This window comes from Cricetulus griseus, chromosome 3 (assembly GCF_003668045.3).
Source record: "Cricetulus griseus strain 17A/GY chromosome 3, alternate assembly CriGri-PICRH-1.0, whole genome shotgun sequence".
In the NCBI taxonomy this organism is placed as follows: Eukaryota; Metazoa; Chordata; class Mammalia; order Rodentia; family Cricetidae; genus Cricetulus; species Cricetulus griseus.
In genome coordinates, this window is record NC_048596.1 from 177,662,217 (window position 1) to 177,676,177 (window position 13,961).

Below are 13,961 nucleotides of genomic sequence, written 5' to 3' on the forward strand. Positions count from 1 at the left end.
CATGTACATATGTCAACATCTCTTCTGAGACCTATGTCCTTGGTCCTTGGAATGTGCAAAGGTCAGACCTTGCCCCTTTACAAATAGATCTGTGTTATGCAAAGGTGTGTTTTTGATGACTATTACCTTCTTGGTGCTTGTGATGAGTACAGAAAAGGGTTTGTGATTTAACAAGAATGTTTTGGACTCCTTTTGGCTCTGCTTTGTTGAATCTCCCCTCTCTCAGTACTTCATGGCAGCATTGAAGAAAACCTTTCATAATACACTGGAATATACAATATTAATCATATAAAACTGTTGAAAGTCATTTGCTTAAAGTGGTAAAGCTGAGTGCCATACTTGTCTAAAGAATAAGTAAACAGCCATTATTAAGTTCAAACAGGAGAAAACACAAGCTGGAACATATAAAATAAAGAACTCTCCCTAAAATAAACTTGAAGAGGTAGAATATGTGGGGAAACAGGTACCCTTTGGAGGTCTCAATAGTGGATTCTCTTTGGTGAACATAATTAGTGCTATGTATAGACCATAGTAGGATAAATGAACCTCAGTAAGCCACACCCATATACATATACATATATGGATATATACACATTCAAGGATGACTACAAATGACTATTAGTAAAACAACAGCAAATGTAAAATTAGTGTTCAAATATACTCCATGAACAGTAAATATCTCATTTAGCTAAGCATAAGTTAAATTCTTCAACATCATAGTTTAACATAATTATCTGAAGTAGAAGCAGCATAGCCTTAAAATTCATGAAGTAGGTTAGAACATAAATGCCTGTGTTACATATACAAAAAAGGTATGAAAATTCCATCTTCGTTTCCAAAATTAGTAAGAATGAAATTTTGGAGTAGAAGAAAGAAAAATGAAATGTATATTTTGGTTTGTATAAGACCACACACAGAACATCCCCGCAACATGAAAATTTATGTTTGCTGTTTGTCAGAAATTTTAATGATTTTTCTTGTCTGTGGATCATGTGGATGAATGGCAAAGGAATGTTTTAAAAGTAAAAATACTTATGAAATTCCCTGTTACAAGTTTTTTTCTCCTGTATTTATCCGAATATTCTAAAAGGAATTTATACTAATGTTTACAAAGTCTTCCAAAACATACAGGAAGAAATTTATCACAATGCATCCCTGAGGTCAGCACAACACTGATAACTCAATTAGGAAAATATACCACATGAAGGTGGGAAATTAGTATCTATTATGCTATTAAATTCTGTCTAGGAACATATAAAACACCAAGATCAAGTGCTCATTTACCATCTAAAAATGAGTTAGTATCATATGCTTCATTAATAGAAGAAAATAAAGTATATTATCAATGGTAAAAAGCAGCTAACATTTCTTCATATCAATACTCAGCATAGTAGGAAAAGATAATAATAATTAATATCAAATACATATTATCAATTAGATAATGGAAATAATAGCACATTCATTAGAAGGCAAGATACTATTCATAGTTTCAGATAATTTGTTCTTGCTTATAGAAACTCCAGTGGAATCTGTTACAAAAATTAACTTTTTATTTTTAAGTTTACCAAGGTTCTATGTCTCAAATTCAGTATGCCGAAGAATGTATATTTACAAAAACATTCAAAATGAAGCTGAGAAAAATTACTTATTATTTCTCTAAGAAGAATTTCTGTTGGAGCAAGGGTGTCTCCTGCCTCAGTTTCCTTCTTCCTCAGATTCCAAGTATATATCTCTATGTCAGTGCATTTGGAAAGAACTTATATGGGCCAAAATGACTGAAGAAAGGAGAACAACGCAAGGTTCAAATTTTCTTATTTCAAAGCATTCTAGTTCTATATGCACTTGAAGTATTCTTCAAGGTACTAAGTCCCATTAATAGCAAATAAATCTTTTTAACAAATGGTCAACATATGCACAAGAGGAAAGTTGAAACATTGCCTTAAAATGTTTTTTTTTAATCCTGAAAATAGATTAGAGATATAAATATTATAGCTAGGCACATAAAATTTTGTACTCTTGGATTTGGCAAAAATTCCTTGACAGGACACCAAATCATATGAAATACAGAAAAAAAAATAGCCAAAGGCACTTTGTTAAAAATTCAAATTTATGATTCAAAGAACACCACAAAGTAAATGAAAGTCTAGTTCACAGAATGGGAAAAATATTTTACTCTAAAATATTTACAAATGGGATATCTGTTCATGGACATTTCTCCATAATACCATAACAACCCTGCTGTGAACACAAAGAGGCAATCAGATTGTACATTTCCAGTGATGCAGTTGAGTAGACAAGAGAACAGGCATGTGGATGAAACATAGTATACCAGTCTTGCTCTTTTCAAAAGGAAAAGAAAGATACAGCAACTCATGCAGGCACTGGAGAATAAAGTGCTATAGAAATTGAACTATGGCAAAAATTTAGGGAAACACACAAATTTTGTTTAAAAGGATTTTTGATTTAATTAATTAATTAATTAATTAACTTCAAGTATAGCTGAAATTCCCTGAAGTGGACCACTTTTTCCAAACTTGTAATCCAGGAAGAAGTCTCACAGCTTTGGTGAGTCTCAACGTGTCTTAATTCACCTGCAAATTTGAAGCATATCTTCCTTTCCTGCAGCATTCTAGATCCTGATGGTTTATTTATTCAGCATTTTACAAGTCTTCCTCATTTTCAACTGGCTTAATTTCTCTCCTCTGATGAGAAGTCATCTTCCATCCATAATCATTATGTAACTTATTAAAGCATTCCATTTCTCACCCTCTTGCTGATTTCAATTTGTCTTTTTTGTATTGTATGGATAATATAGCCAGATTTCTTTATCTCTGTGTTTATCTTGCATAACATATGTTAAAGTTTTGAGAGTTCTGTGTTTGTTCTCTGCCTTCATCAGGATTTTAAAACTCAACTGTTTTCTCCTTGTAGATTTCTCCTTGTAGAGTCCTACCTCTCCTTTGGGGTCTTTATGTTCACATTGTCTATATTATTTAATAGTGATTATTGAATATTGAAATCTCCTCAATTTCAAGTCGATTTGTTTCAATTTGGATTTGTTTTTGACCGCCATTACATTCACTCATTAATTGGGCAAAAATTTGAGGCACACTCCAGTGGCTACTTTTGATACTTATACTGTCATTTAATTCTATCTCCTTGAGGCTTAAGCAAGAGTGGAATATGTGTTTTCCACCTAAAAAGAAGAAATATGATAACATGGAAGTCTGTAATAATCATTGTGCCAAAGTCCCACTTTTCTTCTTCTATCTAGATGTTCCTTTCATCCATCTCTGAGGCAGGCATTGAAGAAGCAAACTTCCATCAGTCCTATAGCTACAAGGTAAGGGGTATATGAAGAAACTGAAGGAGCCTGTCACATTTCTTTTCCTTCTAGGGAAGACTCTGATATTGGTCATGTTAACCCCTTAGCAGAATACGGGTTTAATCTGTAAATACACTCCTTACTCAGGGGATGTTGAAATAATAAACATGTCTTGTTTGAAGCTGCTAACTTTGTGATGTGTTACATTGCAATACAAAAGTAATTTAATGTCACATCCTTTGCTGTGTCCAATATGATGCTCAACCCCTCAAAGGCATTTTCATTTCTGGTGTCTCGTGTGTTCCCTTTTAACATTCTCCTTTTGGGCTCTATCTAAAAATTTCCTGTCTTTCTTTGCATGATACTCAGTATCTCCTATATCATTTAATATTTCTTGCTATTTTTATTCTGAAATTCCAATGGGATAATTCTGAAACATCTCGATATCCATTCCAATTTTTATTGGAACATTTGCATTTATTTGTTAAATTTATTGCTTTTTTTTCTAAAATGCTTCATGTAGAATTGTGCACTTTATTATTCCATGAGATGGAATGTATAGAAAAGAAGTAGAGAACAGAAAATTTTAGTTTACTACATTAAGATGCAGGCTCCTTTTGTAACTTCTATTGCTTAAGCTAACTACATTTAATGTGTTTTTTGTGCCCTGAAAGTAGAGTTTGTAGCAGGTTTAGTAAGATTCAATTCAGTGCTAGATGAAATGATTTTGAAGACAGAATTTTTTTTCTTCACATTGATCAGGTCACTGTCCCTAAACTCTACCAAGACTTGGGATCTATTTTTCTTCTCTATGTCACATCTACAAGGATTTTGTGAGAAGAAATCTGTGCTTTGCAACCTGAATGACAACATGTTGAAATTCTCCTTTGTGGTAGCATCCTTGCATTTCTACATCTGAACTAATGCTTGATGGGAATATGTAAAATCCTTGGAAATGAACCAAATTTTGTCAAAATAAATTGATATTTACCTGTCATCATCACCTAAATTTCAGGTGTTTATTGGTATGCTGCTAGGGATGAAAGCTTCTCATGCCTTTTTGGGGGTGCTTCTGTAAGTTCTATCTATTTCTGTTGCATATTGACTTAGTGAACTCAGTGAGGAACATGGAAAAGGGAGAATATACAGAGTTGTCTCACATTTGATGATTTTAGGTATTCATGTCACCACAAATATAGTCATTAAATTTTTAATAAAATTGGAACCCATTTTCCATCACTTCTCCATAGTAGTATCTTCTTTCTTCTAGCATTCTACTAGAGATAATTGGAGCACAGGTACATTTTCTAAGAACTGGCCATTGCTTTACATTAGGTACTAGGTCTCTTGACACTTTTAAGTTTGTTGCCTTTAAAGTTTGACAGAATTGGCCCTATGATAAGACTGATCTTAAAGGGTAATTTTGATTGTTTTAAATCATATTTGAAAACAATGAATTAATGCAATGAACATAATTTAACAGATGTTCTTGTGATTTGAGTGGGCATCTTTAGATATATGCCCAAGAGTGGAATTGTTGGGTCTAGATGTAGTTGGATTTCCAACTCTCTGAGAAACCTCCATACTGATTTCCATAGTGGCTGCAAATGTATGAACTCTGCCAGCAATGGAGGAGTGTTTCCTGTACTTCACATCCTCTCCAACATAAGCTTTCATTAGAGTTTTTTTATTTTCACCATTCTGACAAATACACAAACACACAATCTTCAGTAATTTGTATGTGAATGCCCCTCAAAATATATCCTGCCCCCCACTCCCCTCCTCCAACACATACTTCACCCTACACCACGCATCTTATTCCTCTGCTTATATTCTACTTCACTTTCTCCTTTCAGAATAACTCACCAAGTCCAACTAATGCCCATATACTCATGAGTGTGTGGGTTCTCTGCACTGGTGCAAGCGGAATATGTCATGGGCCACCCCAATGAAGAAAACTGAATTTCTCTACAACTAAAACAATTAACTGCAATGTATATGATTCTTCATCTATTGGGGAGGTTCTCTATATTGCTTCCCACTCCATTAGAAATCATGTAGAGCTTGATGTATGCATGTCTGTTTCAGAAGCCATAGCAGCTTTGATTTGGAAGGTGCAACAGCCTAGTCCAGAAGACATTATTTCTTTTTTTTTATGGCTTTAAAAGTGCTCTTCATGGATCATATATATATATATATATATATATATATATATATATTATTAATAATAATTCAAGTTAGGGAACAGGTTTGTTCCACATGTAAGTCCCTTCTCCCTCTCCCTCCCCTCACCCCCATCCCTCCTCCACCACCTCCAACCTACCGCCCACACCATCCACACACCATTCCCAAGGCAGGGTTGAGCCATCAACAGGGGCTCTGCAAAGTCCACCAAATCTTCCTGTGCTGGGCCTAGGCCCTTCCCCATGTGTCCAGAGACAGAGTGTATCCCTTCACATGGGATGGGCTCTCAAAGTCCCTTCTTACACCAGGGAAAAATGCTAATCCACTTCCAGAGGCTCCCTGGAATGCAGGGGGCTCCTTATTGACATCCATGTTCAGGGGGCTGGATCAAACTTGTACTAGCCTCCCAGATAGTGTCTGGGGTCTATATGCTTTCCCTTGTTCAGGCCAACTGTTTCTGTGGGTGTCTCCAACCTGGTGCAGACCCCTTCGATCTTCATTCCTCCCTCTCTTCAACTTGGTTCCATATTTCAGCTCAGTGTATTTCTGTGGATGTCTGTCTCTGCTTCCATCAGCCACTGGATGAGGGCTCTAGGATGGCATAAAGAGTAGTCATCAATCTCATTTTAGGGGAAGGGCTTTTAGGTTATCCTCTCTTCCATTGCCTAGATTGTCAGATCGTGTCATCCTTGTAGGTCTCTGGAGATCGCCCTAGTTCCAGATCTCTTCTCAGACCTATAATGGCTCCCTCTAGTATGGTATCTCTCATCCTGCTCTCTTTCCGCTATTCTTCCCCCTACTCAGTATCTCTGCTCCTCCATTTCCTCTCCTTTACTCCTCTTCTCCTGCTCTTATTGTGGCAGCACCCTCTCCCCTACCCTCATGCTCCCAATTAGCTCAGGAGTTCATGCCACTTCCCATTCCTGGGGTCTATGTATCCCTTAGAGTACTTCATGATTCCTAGTTTCTTTGGTGAAGAGGATTGTAGGCTGGAAAACATTTGCTCTATGTCGAAAATTCATGTATGAGTGAGTACATACCATGTTTGTCTTTTTGTGAGTGGGTTACCGCACTCAGGATGATTTCTTCTAGTTCCATCCATTTGCCTGTGAATTTCAAGATTCCATTGCTTTTTTCTACTGAGTAGTACTCCATTGTATAAATGTACCACATTTTCTCTATCCATTCTTCATTTGAGGGGCATCTAGGTTGCTTCCAGGTTCTGGAACAAAAAATCTGTAGCCCTACTGTATACAGATTATAAACCTAATGAGAAAGAAATCATGGAAACATCACCTTTCACAATATCCACAAGCAACATAAAATATCTGGTGGTAACACTAACCAAAAAAGTGAAAGACCTGTACAATAAGAGACTTTAAAGAAAGAAATTAAAGAAGAAACCAGAAAATGTAAAGTTCTCCCATGCTCTTGGCTAGGTAGAATTAACATAGTAAAAATGGCAATCCCGTTGGGAGCTGCAAAGTACCGCGCCCAAAAGATGGCACCGGTTTCCGCCTTCTGCCAGCCCGGCTCTCTGTCATAAACAACTCCTAATTTGGTAAAGGCCGTGTATCCTCTTAATTCTGCTTGGAGACAACCTATCCTGACGCACCACGTAGGGTTAGGTGTTTGGTAGATGTAGACTATATCAGGCCCTGTCTTCCCCTACCTGGGGCCGCCATTCTCTGTAAATCAAGGTCCCTGATTAAACTGTGAGAAGAAGATTCCTCGGTGGTGCATCGTTCTTGCTGGTCAAAGGTGAACGTGGCACAATCCAACCAAAACAATCTACAGATTCAACTCACTCCCCATCAAAATGCCAACACAGTTTTTCACAGACATTGAAAGAATAATACTCAACTTTATATGGAAAAATAAAAAACCTGGGATAGCCAAAACAACTCTTTACAATAAAAGATCTTCTGGAGGCATCACCATCCCTGATTTCAAGCTCGACTATAGAGCCATAGTTATGAAAACAGCTTGGTATTGGCACAAGAATAGACAGATAGACCAATGGAATCGAATTGAAGATGCAGACATTAACCCACGCAACTACGAACACCTTATTTTTGACAAAGGTGCTAAGTCAATACAATGGAAAAAAGATAGCATCTTCAACAAATGGTGCTGGCACAATTGGATTCAGACATGCAGAAGATTGCAGATTGATCCATACCTGTCACCATGCACGAAACTTAAGTGCAAAAGGATCAAAGATCTCTCTATAAACCCAGCCACACTGAATCTTCTAGAAGAGAAAGTGGGAATTACCCTTGAACAAAATGGCACAGGATACCAATTCCTGAACATCACACCAGGAACACAGATTCTGAGGACTGCAATTAATAAATGGGACCTCCTGAAACTAAGAAGATTCTGTAAGGCAAAGGACACAGTCATTAAGACAAAACGACCACCCACAGAATGGGAAAAGATCTTCACCAACCCCACATCTGACGGAGGGCTGATTTCCAAAATATACAAGGAGCTCAAGAAGCTAGCCACCAAAACACCAAACAATGAAATTAAAAAGTGGGGTGCAGAACTAAACAGAGAATTTTCAATTGAGGAGTCTGAAATGGCTGAAAGACACTTAAGAAAGTGCTCAAAATCCTTGGCCATCAGAGAAATGCAACTGAAAACAACTCTGAGATACCAACTCACACCTATCAGAATGGCTAAAATCAAAAATACCAATGACAACCTATGCTGGAGAGGATGCAGAGAAGAAGGAACACTCCTCCATTGCTGGTGGGAATGTGAACTTGTAAGACCATTCTGAAAATCAGTATGGTGGTTGCTCAGAAAAATGGGAATCAATCTACCTGAAGATCCAGACATTCCTCTCTTGGGTATATACCCAAATAGTGCATGTTCATACAACAAGGACATATGCTCAACCATATTCATAGCAGCATTTTTTGTAATAGCCAGAAAGACATTATTTCTAAGGAGTCTTTCCTGAAATCTAGCATAATTTTCCCTGAAAAATGCCTCATTTTCAGCTCGGCACATGCCTTTAATCCCAGCATTAGGGAGGCAGAAGCAGGCAGATCTTTGTGAGTTCAAGACTGCCCTTGTCTAAAGAGCTAGTTCCAGGACAGCATCCAAAGCCACAGAGAAACCCTGTCTCAAAAAACAAACAAACAAAATGCCTCATTTTCAACAGATCACTCACAGTCACAGTTTGATCAGATGTAAGTCTGTGTATCTTCTGCTATTCTCTCTATTATGAAACATTTCTGATGTGTGGTAAAAATTCCATACTCTATGGGTAAAATGTTCCATATGTAGAGTAAAGTTTGATAGAATGTCCCATTAGCAAAGTAAAATTAGTATGGCCTATATCATCCTGAGTCATGGCCAAGAAGTACCAAGTATGTGTTCCCTAGTGCAGCACAGTACTTAAGTCCAATTAGAAAGCTAATTGTTATCTCTGTAACCTCCAAATTCACTTTTGTATCAATGGGCCTATATCTGGTTCATCATTGCAGGTTGCCTGTGTTCCACATCTGAGTAAAACTTTTGATGAGTTTTCTCTCTGAGAATATTGCAAAATCCCTTGAACACTATGTATTTTATCTAGCAGCAACAAATAAACAAAAACCCAAACAACAAACAAAAACCTCTAGTCCATATCAGCTTGATGCCTCCATTTGTTGTGATCAATGTATATGGAGTCATCAACAATAAGGCAGTACTATCAATTCTAATAAGTAACCAAGAGCAGTGCTAATACCCTGTATGCTTTTGAACAATCACAAGGACCCCCATGATCACAAACCTAATTCCACACCTTGGTTAGTTATGTAATAACCTATGGTTTGGACGAGGGGCATTATCTCATCATGTAGGACAATCCCAAATTAGTGTTTTTGTTGTTGTTTTGAGATAGTGTTTTGTTGTTGTATAGTCCTGGCTGTCATGGAACTCTCTATGTAGACCTGGCTGACCTTTAACTCAAAAATTCTCCTGCCTCTGCAGGTCACTAATGCCTGACTGGTGTTATGATGCTTTCCCTCACAACATTATCTGTGCTTATTATTTTTTCACTTTCCCTGAAGATATTTCTTTGTCTACCCTTGGACTTTTTATAGTTCACTTTCATCTGCAGGTACACCATGCAAACATGCACATCTAAATTTTAAATCTAGGTTTCACATGTGAAAGAATACTTGTCCTGTTTGGGTTTCTGGGCATGGGTCAGATCATTCTAGAAATTTCTGTCTGATTCAGCAATCATTTATCAGAAAGTTTCACATTTTCACTTTTCTTTAAAGTTTAATAGAATCACATTGCATACATTTACATTCTGATAACACATTATTCAAATGGTAGACATCTGTAGTAATTCCATTTTCCAGCTATTGTGAATAGAACAACAATCAACATTGATGAGCAAGCATCTTTGTGGTAGAATAGAATCCTTATGAATACATTCTTTAGAATGGTATTGTTGGGTCCAATAACAGTAACAAACAAACAAAAACAAAAAACAAAATCCTCTAATCAGTGTCAGCTTGTTAGATTGTGAATCTATTTCTAGCTTTTAAATGAATGTCCATACTTATTTCCTCTATTCGGATTTCATTATGGGGAGTTTTTATTTATTCAATTATCAGATAGTTATCCTAGGTATAATAGTCTGATTTAGCAATTGTGTTCACTTGTCACATGTAATACATCATTCCCTGCCTTTCTGGATTTAAAAGTGTCTATCAAGTAATTGATTGTATTTCTTATTGACCCACCATCATAAATGACTTTTCTCTTATCTTTTAAATTCTTTATTGATTCTGTGCCTTTAGTGTTTGAAAAATACTTTGTGGTGGAGAATATCTTTCTTTCTACTATGTATTTGGTGATCTATAATTTGATTGTCCTATATGGACATCTTTCTTTAGATAAGTTAAATTTTCTGATATGACTTCACTGAAAATAATGTTTTGCCTTGGTGTGGTATTCTTTTATGCACATAATTAAAAAACTTAGTTATTTATAGTATTCAAAGCCTGCCTAGATAAACATACATACACTTAGACATACAGATTTACATAATATACATACATACATACATACATACATACATACATACATATATACATACATACATTACATCTGTTTAATCAGTGAGGTTTTTCTCTGATGTTTTCATTTGTCAAAATGTGTTTTTGATTTCTAACACCATTCAGCTCTACTTTTAAGTATTTCTTTTTAATGAATTCTACTTCATGATTTTTATTGGCTTCCTAATTTCCCTTAAATCTTTGAGTTTTGAATCTTGAGCATGTCTTTTGAGAGTTTTTTCCTATTATAGCTATAATCACTCTTTGGAATTCTTTTAAACCCTGATAAGTCATCTATATTTAGAACCATTGTCATGGGGATATTAATTTTGGGAGGGACACATTTTCTTTTCTTGGGGTAGGTATTATTTTATCTCTGTGTTGGGACTGAAACATCTAGAGTTAGTTGGCTGAATCTTTCTTGCTTGTTTGCCTGATTTCTTTGAAAGGTAACATTCAAGTAATGTGTCCTTAATGAGGTATTTACAAAGTTTAGGATTATATTAAATTGTATCAGTTTTAACCTGTATTTTCATCTGTTTTATTAGTGTTCATAGTCATAAGCTTTATCCCCAATATTCCTATGAGAGTTAGCTACTGTTTGTGATAACAGTATCACAATATCATTCATGGGTCATAATACTGTAATGCATTCCTCATGAATTCTTCATTTGGCTTTCCACACTTAAATAATTTCTCTTGAAACATTTTGGGTCCAATTCCAAATTTTTCAGCTCCCAATACTTATTCTGGATGTCCATGTATCTGTGTGAATCACACTCTAGCTCTAACTACTTATCTGCTTTCAAAATATCTGCCACATATTATGTGGCTTGAACACCCAGATGCCTTAGTGTAGTTCAGTTCTGTTCTCTCTGGTTCTGAAGCTTCAGCTACCACTTGTGAATGTCCTCTGAATCAGTAAGACTTACCTCATGTCAGCTCTTATTTCTTTATGTATCATGTAGCTCAGTTTAAACTTTACATACACCCCTTTATCTTACTTTGGATCAACTACATTTTTTGTTTGTTACATTGTGGCATTTCCATTTAATTTAAAAGGTAAACATATTCCAAGTATAAAACCCAGATTTCACACTCCTACCAAAGCCTTTTTTTTGTACGAATATCAACTTCACCTTCACTTTAAATAACTAAAAGTTACTATATATATATATATATATATATATATATATATATGTGTGTGTGTGTGTGTGTGTGTGTGTTATTAATATGTGAATGAAGTAAATTTGCTCTAGCTGAATACAACTCAGTGAAGAGAAAAAAAACAAAAATTGTTAGTGCACTAAAATTATGGGCTACAATCACAATAACAATATTTACTGAAAAGGTCATGTAAAGAAGCAACAGTGGATACATGTATATTACTAGAATTGAAAGAACATCTATAAGTTTAAAGAGGAAGAACATGGGACAAGTAGGAACAATGTGGGAAATGAAAAAAAAACATATGAAGGGCAGGGGAAAATGTTTGTGTCTGGCCAGTGTTTTTGTTCACTTAATAGGGAACAGGTGTTTTAACTTATGTAACTAGAAGTCTTTATTCTAGCAGGGCAAGTAGATGTTCAAAATGTGGTTTATTTTTGTCATTCAGTAAAGCCAGGGAGGATGGTGAATCTGTGCCTCCTCTTCTAGGTCCTATCTTGCACAGCATGCCTGCTGTGCTTAAATTGTCAAGTTTTTAGAATAACAAGGCCTATAACTGTACTGCTGTCTTTTCCCTTCTCTTCAGCATTGTAGTAGTGAACTCTGGAGTTGGGAATAAAAGAGAAAAGATGAATAGGAAAAGGAGTGTCAATGACACAGGAATGTACCTTTTGAAGAATATACAGGGAAGATAATGTAAACCAGTGTATAGCTCTTTTCAACTCTACTATGTTAAATATCCTACATGATGTTTAATCATATAAATTTCACTTGCTTCACTTCCATAGAAGACTCACTTCTGGGTACATTTGTATTGATGTTCTAGAGATGCTTAACCAATAAAGGAAGACCCACAAAGGATTCTGATGTCACCATTCTATGTGTTGGTATCTAGGTTTGAACCAAAAAAAATGGAAGAGGGAAAATATAAATTAAGCAATAAATTTAATTTCTTTTTCCCATTACACTGGTGTTGCCATGTGTGACCAACTATGATGTCCTGTATCCCTTCAAGTCCTGAACTAACATAAACACTTCCCCTTTTAAGTTCTTTTGTCAGTTATTCTGTCAAAGCATAAAGAAAAGCAACTGATTCATTATAAAATGCAAAATTCTATGTAGTAACACTCTTAGTTCTGTAATTGTTCAAATGATTTGACATGAGTTAATTGATGTAAGATTAGTATTCTCATCATTTAGGTAAGGAAATGAAGATTTGAAATAACTGAATTAACAAAGAAAAAGCACCTTCACATCAGATTCTATGCCTAGTTTTCTTATTTAAAAAACTTTTAGGCTTCACTGGGTTAAATATTAACTTTTACCTGTCATAGTTTCTTTAGTAATGGTTCATTAAATACTGTATTGCAAATCTGTACCTTCCAACCAAACTTAGGATTAAATTTTGAGAAACTTGTTTTCAAAAAAACCCCAAATCTGTAAACTTTCTATACTTGTGGGACATATCTCAGTTTCATGAACCAATACAGTAATCTCTCTAGGAAAATCCCTTCTGTTGTGCTGTCAAATTTTCTTTCCAGTTATAGTATCAGTTCAAACAGCTTTTCAGAGATAACCGTAATTCTGAGGAAGGTCTAAGTCTTTTATGGCTAATCTTCCACGTGGTACCACCATTTACTTTATTTTTAGTATCCTTCACTTGAACTGACTTTCTAACTCTGAAAACACATAGTGACTTATAGCTGAATTTTCTGTTCTCCCATAGTCAGCCTGAAGGATAATCCTGAATGAGTACAGTTTGGGAAGCTTTCTTAAATTCTCAAAGATTCTGAAATACAGATACAGATTTTAGAACTTTCATTTTTTCATCTAGTAATAAACATTGATATTTTGGAATAATACATCTACACTTATGGATTCTCACATTTGGTTAGAACCACACTTTCTCAAATATTCATGCAGTTAATTGTTTTGTATACAATTTTCATTTGCATACAAACCAGTGTAAACTGAGACTGAATTTATAAGAAATCACATCATTTATGAATGGGACAAATATGCATCCATTCATCATTTAATGCACAACATTCATTCAAACTCCTTAAATTTGGCATTTGTGATATTGCAAAGTCAGATTTTAAGATTTTGTGATAGGGGATATTTGCTTCCAATTTCTGTTTCTTGAGTTCTCATGCCAAATGTTCTGTGAAACCAGCAACTATACCACTTTGCTTCTTCCAGTCTCACCTCAG